General features: G+C 38.2%; 1 pseudogene; it reads right to left on the bottom strand.

Moving 5' to 3' along the window:
* Nucleotides 1-11,124: 11,124 nt before the first annotated feature.
* Nucleotides 11,125-15,665, bottom strand: LOC138174663 (serine/threonine-protein kinase RIO2 pseudogene; annotated as a pseudogene).
* Between the last annotated feature and the right edge of the window lie 267 nt (nucleotides 15,666-15,932).

Genomic DNA, 15,932 nt, shown 5'->3' with positions numbered 1-15,932 from the left:
ATTTCACTTTAAAGGGGAAAGGGTGATGTGGAAGGACGTATCTGGTGGTATACCATAAGAAGGGACTGTACTCATAACTACCGAACAATTTCTCTGGTTTCTCTGTGGCTACCAGAGACACCAGGAGACTGGGATAGGACTACCCCACCTTTGTTCCAGGTGCTTAAATGAAGGGTCTTTCTTTTCTTTCTTTTTTCTTGTGTTGATCTCCTACTCCATGGAGGATAAGGAAATGACAGGACCCTGGTGGATGAATCTTTGGATAGGGAACAAGTAAGAGAACGGTACACTACAGAGATGTGATTAATCTAGGCCAGCTATAGCCTGGACCAGAAGGAAGGTAAAGCCTCTAAAAGGCTTGGGGGTGAGCAGTAAACAAGAGTGTGATCTGGGGCGGCCAGGTAGCACAGGTAAGAGCACTAGCTCCAGTGTCAGGATGACCTGGGGATCGAATCTGGGCTCAGACACTTAGCACCCACCCAGAAACACCTGGCCGTGTAACCTTGAGCAAGTTACTTAACCCCAATTGCTTAGGGGTGACCAGGTGGCTCAGCGAGTAAGAGCACCAGCTCCAGTGTTGGGATGACCTGGGGATCAAATCTGGGCTCAGATACTTAGCACCACACCCAGAAATAACTGGCCATGTGACCTTGAGCAAGTTACTTAACCCTGATTGCTTTAAGAAAAAAAAAAAAAAGAGTGTGATCTCCTGAACTATTTTCTGCCAGGAGAGAAGAGTTCCTTCAGGGACCTCTGTTCCCTAGAGAGGGAGCATACTTCTCCAGATCTCATTCTGTCTGGAAAGAAGCAGCAGACAGGGAATCTGTTCCTCAACTGTGATCATCCCTTGCCCAGAGGTATTTCAGAGCCCTGGTGTAAGGGTTATGGGATTTAAAGATCTTCCATGCCCCATTGGACTTGCTGACGTAGCAGGAAGGGGCAGAGCAAGAGGAAGCGGAAGCCAAGCTAGAGTTCCTGCGGTGGCTAGCAGTGGCGGCAATGGCGGCAGCAGCAGCAGAGGCAGCGGCAGCGGAGGTGTAAACCCCTTTTTGAGTCGGCCAGAATTTCTGCTAAGGACTCCTGCTGCGGACTTCCAGGGGCCGGAGCTGTTGGGAGCACCCTTCCTGGACGCTGAGTAGTTGCTGTGAGTGGGGAGAGGAGGACCTTTGCCTGACGTAGCCTGTTCTGTTTTAAAGGCTTGAGAATGTGGGTGCTTTCTACTTTATCTGCCTGTGCCAATTTCATAACTACTCTGATGGCTTTGACTTTCTGGTTTTGGGACTCAGTCTTTTGGTATTTTAATAAATGTTCTCTCTTCATCCCCCATATAGAAAGCCTGATGTATTTTGTGATTGATAACTACATCAGCATATCTGTAATTTCCGTAGGCATTGTGAATATTGCATTGCTGATACACCTGGTTTCTCTGGGGGTAGAAGTAGAGCTGCTCTGGAGACAGAGGAATACTTACCCAAGCATAATAATTCTTGGAGAGGGTGCCTTGTAGTACCTTCTGCCCAGTAAGAGAGTCATTCTGGGGACACAGACAAGGCTGCTCTGAGGCAAAGAATGTACTTCACCACACTAGGTCAGATCTGAGAGAGGAGCAGTCCGTAACAGTCAGCCCAAAGGTGAAAGAAGTCCTGAATACATGGTCTCCTAGACTGTGATACACACCTTTTACCCAATGGAATTTGTCTTGAGTCCCTGAATTCCTAATTGTGCACTACAAGCTGTCATTCTGTTCCTATGAGAAGCAAGGTGCTTTACCAGGGACCAATCAAGGAAAGGGGTGAAAGGAAAACTTCTAACTCTTCAAAATATACTTTGTAATTCAGTTACTTTCTTTTCCTTCAGTTTTGCAACAAAGAAAACTCCAATGGCATAAGCAAATTCACTTAAAATATATGATATTATCTCATTTGCCATCTGCAACATTTCTGTGATGTAGATGGGGGAGACAGAGAAGGGAAAGGCAGATAGCTTCTTGCTGGATTTTAGGCCTTGTGCATTGTTACAAAAGTTAAATAACAAATCCTCACAGCTGTGACATGGCAACATGGCATTCATTACCAGAAGATTCTGGTCCCAATGGTTTGATTTGAGGGGCTTGTATTTTTCTGTACGACATGGTTTCTCATCTTGACTTGTGACATAAATGAAAGTCTTCTTACTAAAATCACCTTTCCACAGTTTTGCCTTTCAATATCATGTGCCTATGCATGTATGTGCATGCGTGTGCAAATACTCTGGCCACTCTCCAACTGAGAAAAGTCACAGCTATTGAAGAAACAGAAAAGGAAGTTCTTGTCAATAAGTCCTCTAAGATACTAAGGCATCAAATCAGAAACTGCTAAGGTTTTTCTGTGGAAATGAGGCCAAAGAAGAGTTACCATCTGCTTTGCTGCTGTACCCCAAAGAACATGGGGACCTTTAAAATGTGAGTTCCTTAAGAGTAGGGACTGTCTTGCTTTTCTGTTTATACTTCCAGGGTTTAGCACAGTGTTTTGCATGTAGTAAATGCCAAAAATATGCTTTATTCACTCATTCATTTATTCATTCGTTCATTCTTACCCTTATCACCACGAGTGGTAGGTATCTTGAGTGTGAAGAAATGTGAGCTCTGGCACAAGAGGCCCTGAGGCTAACTGTAACATTTATTAAGAGCACAAGACACTATATGTTAGCAAGGCAAACTCCACCTTGGAATGTCCCTGGTTACAAGAAACAACCATTCCCAATGGGAGAGAAGGAGAAAGACCACATTATTGCAATCATACAATTTGGTTTAGAGAAATGACATTATAAATTGACATATGCAAGTCTGTATAGAGCTGGTGGGTACCTACATCCCTTTAAAGGAATACTGCTGTGATCATGATCAACATTTTACAATTTCTTTTTAAATGTCTTATTTATGTTATCTTCATTTTTTCCCACAACTGTTACTTTCCAAGGACCTCTCTTCCCACCTCCAGCCCCATCCCAAGAACCCTTCCTTGTTACAAATAAATGCATTCAGAAAAACAAACCAAAATATTGGCCATATCTGAATAAGACAGCTATAATTCATCACTACTACTAGAAGATGTGCTATATGTTTCATATAGCACATACATATATATATATAAAGCACATTTAAAGTCCCCTGAATTGACCCCTACATTGATCAGAGTTCTAAAGTTTCTCAGCATTATTTTCTTTTGAATTACCATAGTTATCATGTAAATTGTTTTTTTGGTTCTGCTTTCTTTTTGATTTGTATCAGTTCATGTAATTCTTACCAGGTTTCTCTGAATTATTTATTTTTATTTCTGTTAGTTCACATATACCTCTGTTTCTTCAGCCATTCCCCAATTAGTGGACATCATCTTGCCTTCTAATAATATACTATTATAGAAAAAGTGCTGCCATAAACCTTGTATAAGTGGAACCTTTCCTCTGTCTTTGGCCTTCTTAGTGTCTATGCCTAATATTAATATCATTGTGTCAAAAGATTTGTACAGTTCAGTGACTTTTTCATTTCCCACCAGTTGCCCTGCTTGGATTTGTCTCTACCATCATCATTATGCTGCTATTCCCCCACCCCCTACTTCCACCTCCACCCCCCAGGAAAAGTTCTTCACCAGGAAACATCCTCACAGATACTGCATCAGCTCTGGTACTCATACCTTATCAGTATCCACAGTTGCCCTATGATTGGAGGGTTGCAAGGTTGAGAAAAACATTCCTCTGAAAGCCCCCATTTAAAGAAAACTCAGAAGCCTAACCAACTCTTCATTTACCACTGCTTGGATACAACTCCACTCTCATCATGTCAATTAGCACAGTTGTTGATTAGTCATGTCTGACTCTTCATGGCCTTGTATGAAGTTTTCTTGGTGAAGATACCAAGATGGTTTGCCATTTTCTTGTCCAGTGGATTAAGCAAGCAGAGGCTAAGTGATTTGCCCAGGGTCACACAGTTACTGAACGTGTGAGGTCAAATTTGAACTTAGGTCTTCCTGACACCAGGCCTCAATCTACTCAGTCATCTAGCCCAGGGCTTCTTAAACTTTTTCCACTTGTGATCTCTTTTCACCAGAGAAATTTTTACATGACCCCAGGTATATAGGCATATAAAGTACGTATATAAATCAAACATTTATGATAATAAATCATAAAGAAATTAATTTTAAAACAATTGTGGTATACATATAATTTTATCATTTATTAAAGAGGAAAGCAAATTTGTATGCTAATGAGATTATGTACTTGTTTATTTTTTACATAAAGAATTAAATCTTAGGGGAATATTTGATACTGCAGGACATTTTTCAGAGTTGATTGATATTTTTATGTTATGATCGTCAATGCTAAAAATGCTGCTTTGTATAAATATGTAACACAAAATGGCAGAAGTATGTTTAGGGTCATTTCAGAAATTGTTGGGAATTCTTTGCTAATCTCAAGTCAGAATTCATTTAACTATTTTTTTAGGAGACACAAGTTTTAAACCTGTGTCGCTTGATAATTTGGCAAATTCTTCTTGAACTTTTAATGGCAGATGACTGATGTTTCTCATTTCAACTGAGTATGGTTTATGAACCCATTAGTTTTTTAGAATCAAAATTTGAAGGGAAGTATTTCTGAAACTGTCTCAAGGCACTTCAGATGATCAATTATAACTCTCGTAATTAAATCTTTGGGAAGGTTATTTTCAATTATAAAATCATCTGTAGCTGTAACATTTCTAAAGATCCATTTTCCACCCTATTCTTCCATATGTTAACTTTTTTAGAAAACCTTTCAATTTTATCTTTTAGCATAAATATGTCACAATTTTTTTTCTTGAAGTGACATGTTTAAGACATTGAGTTTTTTTAAATATCTGACAAATAACACAGTTTTGAAAGCCATAAGTCATTATGAAAATAGTTAACAAAATTGGATTTCTGCTCAGTTAAAAATACAACTTCATCTTTCAATTTCAATAATCTGTTTAAACTTCTCCCTTGAGAGTCACCTTACCTCTGTATGTAGTAATAACCATTGTAATCAGAGTTCATGTCTTTGCAAAGATTTGAAAGTAAATGACTATTAAGGGCACAACTTTAATGAAGTTAATGATTTTGACAGTATCGAGAAGTATAACATCTAATTCTAGTGATTTTTTTTTTTTGGCTACAGGTGCTTCCTAATGGATCAGGCAGTGAGTAAAAGTGATATATTTGTTCCTACCAGCTATAACTTTTGCTACAAATCCAACATTCTCTTCCATCATTGTTCCATCATTGTTCTAGCACCATTGTGTACAGACCACAATGCAATTTTTCCACTGTAAACCTTCTTTTTTGAAAAATTCATCTACTTTTAGACATATATCTTCCCCTCTTGTATGCCCTTCCAAAGGGCAACAAAACAATAATTCCTCATGTATGTTTCCTTGGTAAACATATCTTACATAATATTACGACTGTGCCATGTTAGAAATATCAGTTGCTTCATGTAATTGAATTGCAAACTTTGGGCTAAATAAGCAACTGGAATTGGTCATTACTAATTTCAGAAATTCTTTTGAAAACAGTACCATTTGATAAAGGAATTTTATGAATTTCATTTCCATACTTTTTCCCATGAACTATTTCTGACATTTTAATAGCAGCAGGTAACACAAGATCTTCTCCTATCATGTAGGGCTTTTTAGTTTTTGCAATTAAATAAGAAGTTTCATAAGATGCAAGTCAATACTTTTTGTTGATAGTAGCAAATTTCTCAAGACATTGTTTTTCTTTATTTGAAGATTTTAAAAGTTATTAAAAATATTCCTTTGGTTTATTGCAGTATACTGCATGCTTGGGATTAAGATGTAATTTTTGTTTGGTTGGTTTCATGCTCTCTGCAGTCAAAACTTCATTACAGGGGTAGGTAGGTTGTGCAGTGAATAGAGCACTGGCCCTGGAGTCAGGAGGACCTGAATTCAAATACAGCCTTAGACACTTAACACTTACTAGTCATGTGACCTTGGACAAATCACTTGATCCCAATTGCCCTGCCCTCCCCCCTACAAAAAGCAAAAACAAAAACTTCATTACAAATTAAGCAAAGAGGCTTTTTTTTATCATCATCATTATTAGCACATTCATATTGCAAAAATGATTTGACATATTTTCTTTTTCTTGTCAATTTAGGGGTACTACAACCTAGTAGTGAAGACTCTGCTGCATTGTCATCAGTATTTTCATCTCTTCTGTCTAAATTTAGCCACTTACCCATAACTGAAAAATATTATTGTCCTAAAATATAAATATTTCTAATAATTTCTCAACTAAATACTAGCTTTAGTTTATGAAATTACATTTGTGCTTAATTTTAAAAATTGATGTTCACACTTACATACACATACAGCAGTGATGGTGGAGAAATATTGTTAAAGAGCTTTTGTCTTGCTGCAATTAACACATGTTTTTGTCAAAGAAGGAGATAACAGCAATTTAAAAAATAAAATATTCTAATCCAATCCAATCCAAAGATATACTAATTTGGTACTTACATGCTAAGGAATGATGGTAGGAAAATATTAAAAGTTTGTACTTTCCCTAATTAAACTATTATGCCTCTGTAAGAGCAGAAAACTTTGTACGAGAAGTGAAAACACTGCATTTTGTAACACACAATAGTCTCGAATCTGAGCCGAGGCATTTCTGGTAGCAGTTCGTTGGTGTTATGACATTTTCAGTGCAAAGTGTGCATGTTGTGTGTTCAGAACCAAGGCTACAGTAAAGGTGCCCCATGTAATACAAGCAGGTGCTGCTACAAACACCTTGGATTCATTATGAATTTGATTTTGAATTAATTTTTGGTCGTTGTGCATTCAGAAACCTTTTACTGTTGCCAAATTTTTCTCAATGGCCACATTCAGTTAGCGACCCCATATGGGGCCCCAAACCACATTAAGAAGCATTGACCAAGAGCCTTCCCTAATTCTGATTTTTAACTTCCTTTTGTGTGCTGTCTTCCCCATTAGATTGTAAACTCCTTGAAAGTTGAGGCCTCCTTTCTTTTTCTTATTTGTATCCCTAGTGCTTTTCATGTGCCCGGCACATAATAAGTGCTTAATAAATTGTTATTCTATTGTATCCTATTATTGGAGTCATTTGCATTATTACCTAAGAAATTTTTTCAAAATTTAATCAAATCCCTATTACATAGCCAAATGATATATAATTGTGATGACCAATTTTGGTCTCAGGGAAGAGATGAGGAAACATCCCTCTGATTTGGGCAGAGAGGTAAGAGAACTGTGGGTACAAACTATTTTTCTCTAATTCAGGAATACACTCATTTGTACGAGGGTGGAGGAATCACAGGCACCCTCTCTCCCTACTCACACTTATGTATATATACTTATACACATATACATACATACATATGCATGTATATGCATACACACCTACTGTGTGACTCTATGCAAGCCACTTAATCTCTGTCTGCCTCAGTTGCCTCAACTGTAAAATGAGGATATCTCCCAGGATTGTGAAAAGCAAATGAGATAATATTTGTAAAGTCTTTAGCACAGGGGCCTAGCACACACAGATTATGTAGTAAATGCTTATTTTCTTTTCTTCTTTCCTTCCCTACACATGAGGAAATTAAAGCCCATAAAGGTTAAGTGACTTGCCCAAGGTCACACAACTAGTAAGCACCTGAACTATATTTCAAATTCCTGACTCCAAATCCAGTGCTCTCTCCACTATATGTTTCCTCTTGAGATATGAACGTGTTATAAAAAACAAACTAAATAAAACTTGTTTCTAAAACAAATAATAAAAATCTTGGAGAGTCCTGCACTAGAGAATAAATCTAGGGAGTGTTCTTTCTAAAACAACAAGGGGGAAAAATAAGATTTGAAAAGAGACCTCAAGAAGCCACATTTTACAGTCTAACTCTTGCCTCCTTGTCTCTTCTTAAGCTGAATGCTTTCCCTCATCATTGCCTCATAGGAGAAATCTCCTTAGCTTCCTGCAGAGTACCTCGGGCTCTGGGATGATACCTTCCCTCATCCCCCCCACCCCAGTGTTCTCTACCTCCTCATGTCATCTTTTTGTATCACTCAGCAGGGTGCAAGCTCCTTGAGACCAGCCAGGGAGGGCAGGGACTGTTGGGGAGTTTGGTCTTCACATCTTAACCTTTGCCCATTGCCTTCCTCACCGTGAGTTCTGCTGCTTTCAGAATTTCATCAACTACCTATTTGCATTGAGGATCTCCATTTGGGACCAGCACTGGGCCTCTGATAGAGAGTGTATCAGTTTCCCCTCTTTCTAAAACTCCAAATGTCTTTTGTCTTATTGTATTTGGCTGAAAATTGAACTTTTCTTCCTTTGTTCATCAGGTCCTGAGATTTATATCACATGACTCTCATCTGTTTATTGACCAAAAGATCAGCCCTGTTGTTTATACAAGAAGAGGAGAATTGACTGCCAGTACTCTACAATTTCTGGTAGAAAGGAAGAATATTGATCCAGTTGTTTTTGTTTTTATGAGGCCATATTTAATTTATTTTTGTCATTTGGATTACATATTTTTGAAAATATTTACTTTCATCTGGATTACAACTAAACTTTTGTGGTTCTATTAAGCAATTTCACTATGAAATTGTCTTATCAGCAATCAAGGAAACTAAAAGATAATGTCAATTGGTGGTCCTTTTGTTGGGAGCCCCTATCACTTGCAAGGCTTCAGGGTAGGTCATTTAGTATCTATCTGCATGCTTACATGAATTGTTTCTTGGTCTTTGTATGAATGAATGAAGTGCTTATTAAGTAGTTACTATATGCAAAGTTCTGTGTTAAGTTCTAGGGATACAAACAGAAAAGATATTTCCTGTTGTCAAGGAGCTCACTTTCTAATGGAAGATATATTTAACCCTTATGGAAAGTTTCAGCTGCAAGTCAGATTTAAAGATCTCATTGGTCCTTAAGGTGTAACAACAAAATGGATGGTAATGTCTCATTTTTAATGTCATTTCCACTGATAAAATATAAGTTTCTAATGTTGAATCATTTGATAATGACGAGAACTCTGGAGACAAGAATTTCCTTTTCTCAGCCTTCAATAGATGTGGCTATAGGATCTGAAGGAGCAATTGCTAGGCTGTATCTCCAAAGTTGTTGCTTCCTAGGGTGATGGTTCAGGGTCTTAGGCAGTGTCTGTCAGGGTCCAAAAGGAGCTGATAGTTAAGGTGGTGGTGGTGGTGGTTTGAATTGTCTGCACATATTGGTTTGTCTCTTTCCCAAGGTACCCTTGTTGCCTCAGGTAGGCTGGCTTGCCTGCCCTGTGAGTGGCATTTGGTGGGAATGTCTGGTCTCCTCTACACAGTTGTTTACCTGCATGATGACAGTAAGGAATAGTTGGAATTCCAGAAGGACTGTTGGTGTAAGGGGGTGCTGCCACTCCCAGGGCTCCTGTGCCATATCCGTATGTTGGTGGCAGCTATTGGTGGCAGTGATGAGGAAGATGAACCCTTCTCCATGATTATTTCTCCCTCAATAATCCTCAATGCCTATCCTAGTGCCAGATATAAAGTAGGTGTTTTTTGATTGACTTCTAAATATCCAATGATGTATTCATATATACTTACACTTAAGTACATATGTACTCAATAAATATACATATATACTCAATATGTGCTTATACATATGTACTCAATAAATAGGTGTTGATTATATAGCCTCATGCTACGTATTATTCATGTGAGTTATACAGACATGGTTCTTGGACCATCGTAGTTAAACTAAAACAGTATTTTTTCTGTTTCTTATTCCTGGGTCATACTTGTATAGATAGTTATAACTGCAAACAATTTCAAAGAAATTGTAATTTGAGAAGTTTCTGTGATCATGTCAAAACTACTTTGTAGGTTCCAAGTGGAGATTGAACAATCTGTTGGGGATGTTGTAAAGGTCCAAGTTGGACAAGATAAATTCTGAGATCTCCTTCAATGCCAAAGAATCGGTGATTTTATTACTCTAAGGGCATATTTCAGTTGGGTATTCAGAATATATTTTCTTTGTCAAATTTCCACAGGATTGAAATGCTCTAGTTACTAGAAGATCAAAAATGATAATACAATGTAATATTGCCCCCAAATCCCTTTCTGAAAGTTTCCATTCATTAAACTAACAAAAATTTTTGTGTGTTCTCTTTAAAAAATTAATTCAAAATAGAGATTTTCCCATTATAAAAGACTAGCTGGGGGCAGCCAGGTGGCGCAGTGAGTAAGAGCACTGGCCCCAGTGTCGGGAGACCCGGGATCAGTTCTGGCCTCAGATACTTGGCACCCACACAAAATAACTGGCCGTGTAACCTTGAGCAAGTTACTTAACCCCAATTGCTTTAAAAAAAAAAAGAATAGCTGGTTATACATATGCACATATTTACATAACCAAAATTGCAGAAAAATAGCATCCTCAGTATAACACACTTTCTCCTCAGATACATTCTAAACTATGCTTTTAGGAAAAGTCACAATCACCATCCCCCCAAACTAGCTGCTTCTTAACTCGACTTAATGTTTTATGTATCTTCCCTCCATTGCTGGGCACACATATTAGACTCTCCCTTCTGTAACCATCATCTAACTATAGCTTTTAGTTGTTTGGTCAATTGATGTTTTACCTACTGTTTACCAGTTCCAGAGGAATTGTGGAATAGCTTATAATACTGCTTGCAGAAGTAACACTCTCAGTTCTTATTCCGTGTTGATTAATTTGTTCCAAGTTTTCATCCCTGAAAGGCCTGAGTTCTTTGTTTAATGCTGACAGGTTCACCAGATCAGGGCATTCGTCTTCATATTCCTGAGAATCAGCAGGAATTTCTCCTTGATGCATTTGATCTTCTCCCTTGGTGATATTTTCAATGCTTTCCCTCTTCATGAAAATCAGTTGCAGAATGTTTTATGCAACTTCTTTTTTTCCCTTCAACAATCTCTCCCTGAATTTTTCCTAATGAATGACTGAATTCAGTCACTTCAAAATACCATGCATGATGCTTATCCTTGGCCTTTGTACCAGGTCTTCAGAAGTCATCATCTGATTTATCTATGAAGTATCTTCCATTTTCCAACTTAGATGTCTTTGTCTTCTGTCAGTTTTTCAAGTGATGAAGGAATTTAGATCTTTTATCTGTTCCAAGACCCTCATCATCAGGACTTAGTAGGTGAAGTAGTTCATAGTCTTTCTGCATTTCTTTTGTATATTCACTGCATAAATTTCTAAATCAAGACAGTCCTCCCTCCTGATATCTCTAAAGGTTGGATAAAATTCATTTTTATGATTGGAACATCTTATGAAGAAATCTCTAATGCATTTAACATCTCTGTCAAAACCATTTGGCATTTGGATGAGATGTTGAGACCATTTGTGGGAAGTCAATCATGGTTTTCTGGTCATTCTTATTTAATTAGATGGAATTCATTGAAATCACTATAAATTAGTCCATGATCGGCAAGTTTAATAATTAGTTCCATGGCTTCATTATATACTGTGACAGGATCTTCAATGGGATGTATCTGGCACAAAGGGTAACCATTTACGGATTCTGTGACCACTGGATGTTAATTTTAATCAATTGGTGTTGGAACTGGAAATTTCCTCTCATAGAGTGCCTTCGTATAGGCAAATTCCTTCATGGCAGACAAACAGGATAAATAAAGTCATGACATCTTATGCCTATGCTTACAGTACTCACATTTGTTTTTCAAATTATGGAGTGAAGTCCTTTCCAGACTATGAAGCTTTAGTGCAAACTTTCTCCTCCTCATTTGCAATAATGTAAATATCCAATTCTTAGCCAACACCCATCTGGTTTCCTACAGAGTCAACCACCTGTCTTGAAGAAAGTGCTTTCAAAGCAAGGTAATCAGAACCCCCATTTGTCAACTGATAGCCTTGGATAGTTTTAGTTCATTCATAAGGTAAGAGTTTATATTTCACCAGTTTTCTTACAATCATATTATAGCCCCCATGTTTAAGGCTGGCGATGGAGGCAACCAATCTACAAAATCTGATGCTTCTTCATGCTCGTTTCAATTGCGGTCAGAGCCCTGATGTCATCCCATGTCAGGTAGCAGAGCCTGGCCACTTTCAACTTCCCAGAGGCTACTCCAAGAGACAACCAGTGCCAGCAACCCTATTTTTTAATCAAAAACATTGTGTCAGTGGGGATTTCCTGCAAATGGTGGGGCCAACGTCCTCTCCACAGGTAGCAGCAGAGAAATTGGTAACATCAACCTGGAAGTGGGTTACAACTCTAGTCATAGAAAAAGGGATAAAGTTCTAGTCAAAAAAATGATTAGGTTGGACTCAATGACCTATTTCTTTATATTATTATATATATATATATATATTATATATATAAAATTTCCATTAATCTATTTCCTACTCTGAGATTCTGACAAGCAAAAAAAGCATCCCTAGGAGGAAAAGGAGTAAATTCTAATGGGGTGAGGAAGAGAAAAGGGGATAGAAAGTAAGCAACTGTTCTTTATAAGTGTGTAAAGGGAAAAAATTCAAATTTAACTAAAATCATTAAATTTTTTTGTGAGTTTTTCAGTTTTTCAAATTTTTTTTTTGCCTGGGGACAATATTGATATTTTTGGATCTAATAAAAATATTTGTAAAGCACTTTGCAAATATTAAAGCACTGTACAAGATACAGCACTGGACCTGGAGTCAGGAAAACCCTAGTGCAAATACAACATCAGACGTTCACTAGATGTGTGATACTGCCATGTCTGCCTCATTTCCTCATCTGTAAATGGAACATATCTCACAGGGTTGTTGTGAGGATCAAATGACATAATATTTGTAAAATATACTTTGCTGTTGTTGTTTAGTCATATCTGACTCTTTGTGACCCCATTTAGAGTTTTCTTGGCAAAGGTATTGGAGTTGTTTGCCATTTCCTTTTTCATCTCATTTTATAGATGAGGAAACTGAGGCAAACAAGGTTAAGTAGGTTGCCCAGGGTCACACTGCTAGTAAGTATCTGAGGCCCAATTTGAACTCAGATCTTTCTGTCTCCAGGCCTGGCACTGTATCCACGGTGCCACCTAGCTCCCACCAAAAGTACACAGGGAAGATACTTAATAAATGCTTGTGTCCCAGACCACCATCACACACAAAAAAATGTTAGGTCAGTCTTAAACTTTAATAGTTTAAAACTGCCTTAAAGGGGCGGCTAGGTGGCACAGTGAGTAAAGTGTTGGCCCCGGAGTCAGGAGGACCTGAGTTTGGTTCCAGCCCCAGACACTTAACACCCACACACACACAAAAAAAACTAGCCGTGTAACCTTGGGCAAGTTACTTAACCCCAATTGCCCTCCAAAAGGCAAAAAAAAAAAAACTGCCTTAAGACTTTTGGGACACCCTGTATAAATGTGAATCACTATTATTTTTTTTTTTTATAATTATCTCCTTCCTCCCATATTTTTTATGGGTTTCAGAGAGAAGTGATCAGAGGATAGGTCACTATCCCACTGGTACTCTCTTATAGTTAATGTTCTGCAGACTATTGTCTAGGTGGATGAAATAAGGGTATTGATGATTTAAGATAGATACTAACTGTTAGCTCCTCTTCTGTAGACACATTGAAAAGCATTTTAGAACAACTCTAATAGGAGACAGGATGGCAAGTACTTCATTCTGTTACCACATGGTTTTAATCTCTACCTCCAGGTCTCTATATTCTGAAAGCTTTTCATTCCAGGTAGTTTGTAATGAAACTATACCATATTTGGCATGCCAACAGCTATGAAAAATGTCATCCTTAAATTTATACGGATCAATGTAATATCTGGATAATTTTCTTCATTGCCACCCCCTCCCAACTGTACTTCTGACTCTCTCCAGACCATGACTCAGCTGCCTTCTCACCCTGGATTATCCCTCCACCATCATGCCAGTCCCTTTCTCATCCTCCAGGAGACTATCCATGGGAGACTTCACACCAGCTACATTTCATTTTCCTCCTAGTCCTGCTTTTGACTTTTGAGATTTCTTAATCTTGGTCTGTCATGGGTCCTTTCTCCCTACCTCCCCCCACTTTTCAGACCCCCTTTATATGTCATCTTCCCCATTAGAATGTAAGCACTTTGGGGGCGGCTAGGTGTTACAGTGAATAGAGAACCGGCCCTGGAGTCAGGAGGACCTGAGTTCAAATCCGGCCTCAGACTTAACACAAAAACTAGCGATGTGACCTTGGGCAAGTCACTTAACCCCAATTGCCCTCCAAAAAGAAAAAAAAAAAGAATGTAAGCTCCTTGAGAGCAGGGACTGACTTTTTGTTTGTATTTGTATCCCTGGAGTTCAGAACACTGCCTGAAACATAGTAAACACTTAGTAAATGCTTGTACCTTGTCTTGAAATGTCTTGCCTTGGTAACTAATTCTGTCTGTAATAATGCTCTGAATGTTGTATAGTTTATTTTTTGAATCCCTGAGGATGATTGGTGTTTGTACCTGAATTACAGAGATATATTATCTGTTAGTTTATAAAGGATAGCAATCTTCTTGTGTATAATTCTAGTCACCTAATCATACCTTTCTAGCGATTTGATAGATATAGTATTCTCAACCTTTTTTTGTGTCAGGTACCCCTTTGTCAATCTGGTGAAACCTGGCAAACACTTTTCAGAAGAATGTTTTAAAATGAGTAAAATAGCATGTATAGGATGACAAAAGAAACCAATTATGTTAAAATGTAGTTATCAAAATATTTTTTAAAAAAGAAAAGTCATAGACTACACATTATGAATCCCGATAGTAGATGAGAAATCTTTGCCACTGCAGTGAGTGAAAAGTTCCCCAATTCCCATCTCTTCATTACAGAACCTGTTTTGATCAATAAGTCCAGCATCTTTAAATATAAACTTTTCATAATTTCTGGTGGCAGTGACTTGATCCTTAATTGTTATTTTAAACCATTCTGTTTCTATATGTAGCTTTTATAAGCTCTGAAGATCCTTAGCCCAGTTCTCACTTGTATTGAGTCATATCTCCTGAGCAAGTCTCCATCTCCCCTTCCAGGTTTAGGGTGTCACCCTCAGGGTCAAAGTCATTCTTCTCTAATGCTGCCAGCTCAAGCTCCCATTCTGCTGTGTTCTCTTCCAATATCAATCACCATTTACAGTTAGTATCTATCCTAAATCATCAATACCCTCCAGTGATTAGCAACCCAATTGCATTTAATCAATTAGCTTTTACTGGAAGATACAGCAAGGACAAAAGTACAAATATGTCAACATCATATCCCTCATTATTTCTACTATTTCCTGTTTCTTTACCATCATGGCTTTGGTCTCAGTCTTGGTCTACCTGCAGCCTTTCCAGCCTCCTGGTCCTTGTCAAGTGTGTTATATCCTGCTTTATTATGATGGGGATCCTGATCATGTACACCTCACATAGGAAAAGCATTTTCCTTGCAGGCATAGAAAAGATCCATCAGGAATGGATCCTGATAGTGTTTGGCAGCTCTCTTTCAGCCTTAAACAATAGATGACAAGCACACCCTGGAGCTGACCTTCAGCAGCAGGAGAAGGAAGCAGTAGAGGGAACTGGAGTTTAACAAGTCCATCACAAGAGTGGGATGCTGGTCATAGTGGCCTGTGAACCTAGGAACTCCAAGCATCTCTACAGCCTTGCCACACAGGGGGCAATGAAATAACCACTTCCAGGAACAGCTACGTTTTCTGCTGGGATCACACTAACCATGCAAAACAAAACACATGTGCACACACATACACACACACGAGCCAAAAGCTAAAATAGGAAAAACAAAGAATTTTTTTCAATGTGTAATATTTTATAAAGATGTTCTAGCTTTTTTTTGGAGCAGTAAGATTTCCCAGTGCAGAACTCCGAGTTAGGAGCCAGTGTCTAGCTCATGGTCAGACAT

This window comes from Petaurus breviceps, unplaced genomic scaffold (genome assembly GCF_028583685.1).
Source record: "Petaurus breviceps papuanus isolate PSGF00001 unplaced genomic scaffold, PetGlider_PUasm1.0 76, whole genome shotgun sequence".
NCBI lineage: Eukaryota > Metazoa > Chordata > Mammalia > Diprotodontia > Petauridae > Petaurus > Petaurus breviceps.
Note: the sequence above shows the minus strand (reverse complement) of the source record. Positions and strands in the feature narration are given on the sequence as shown.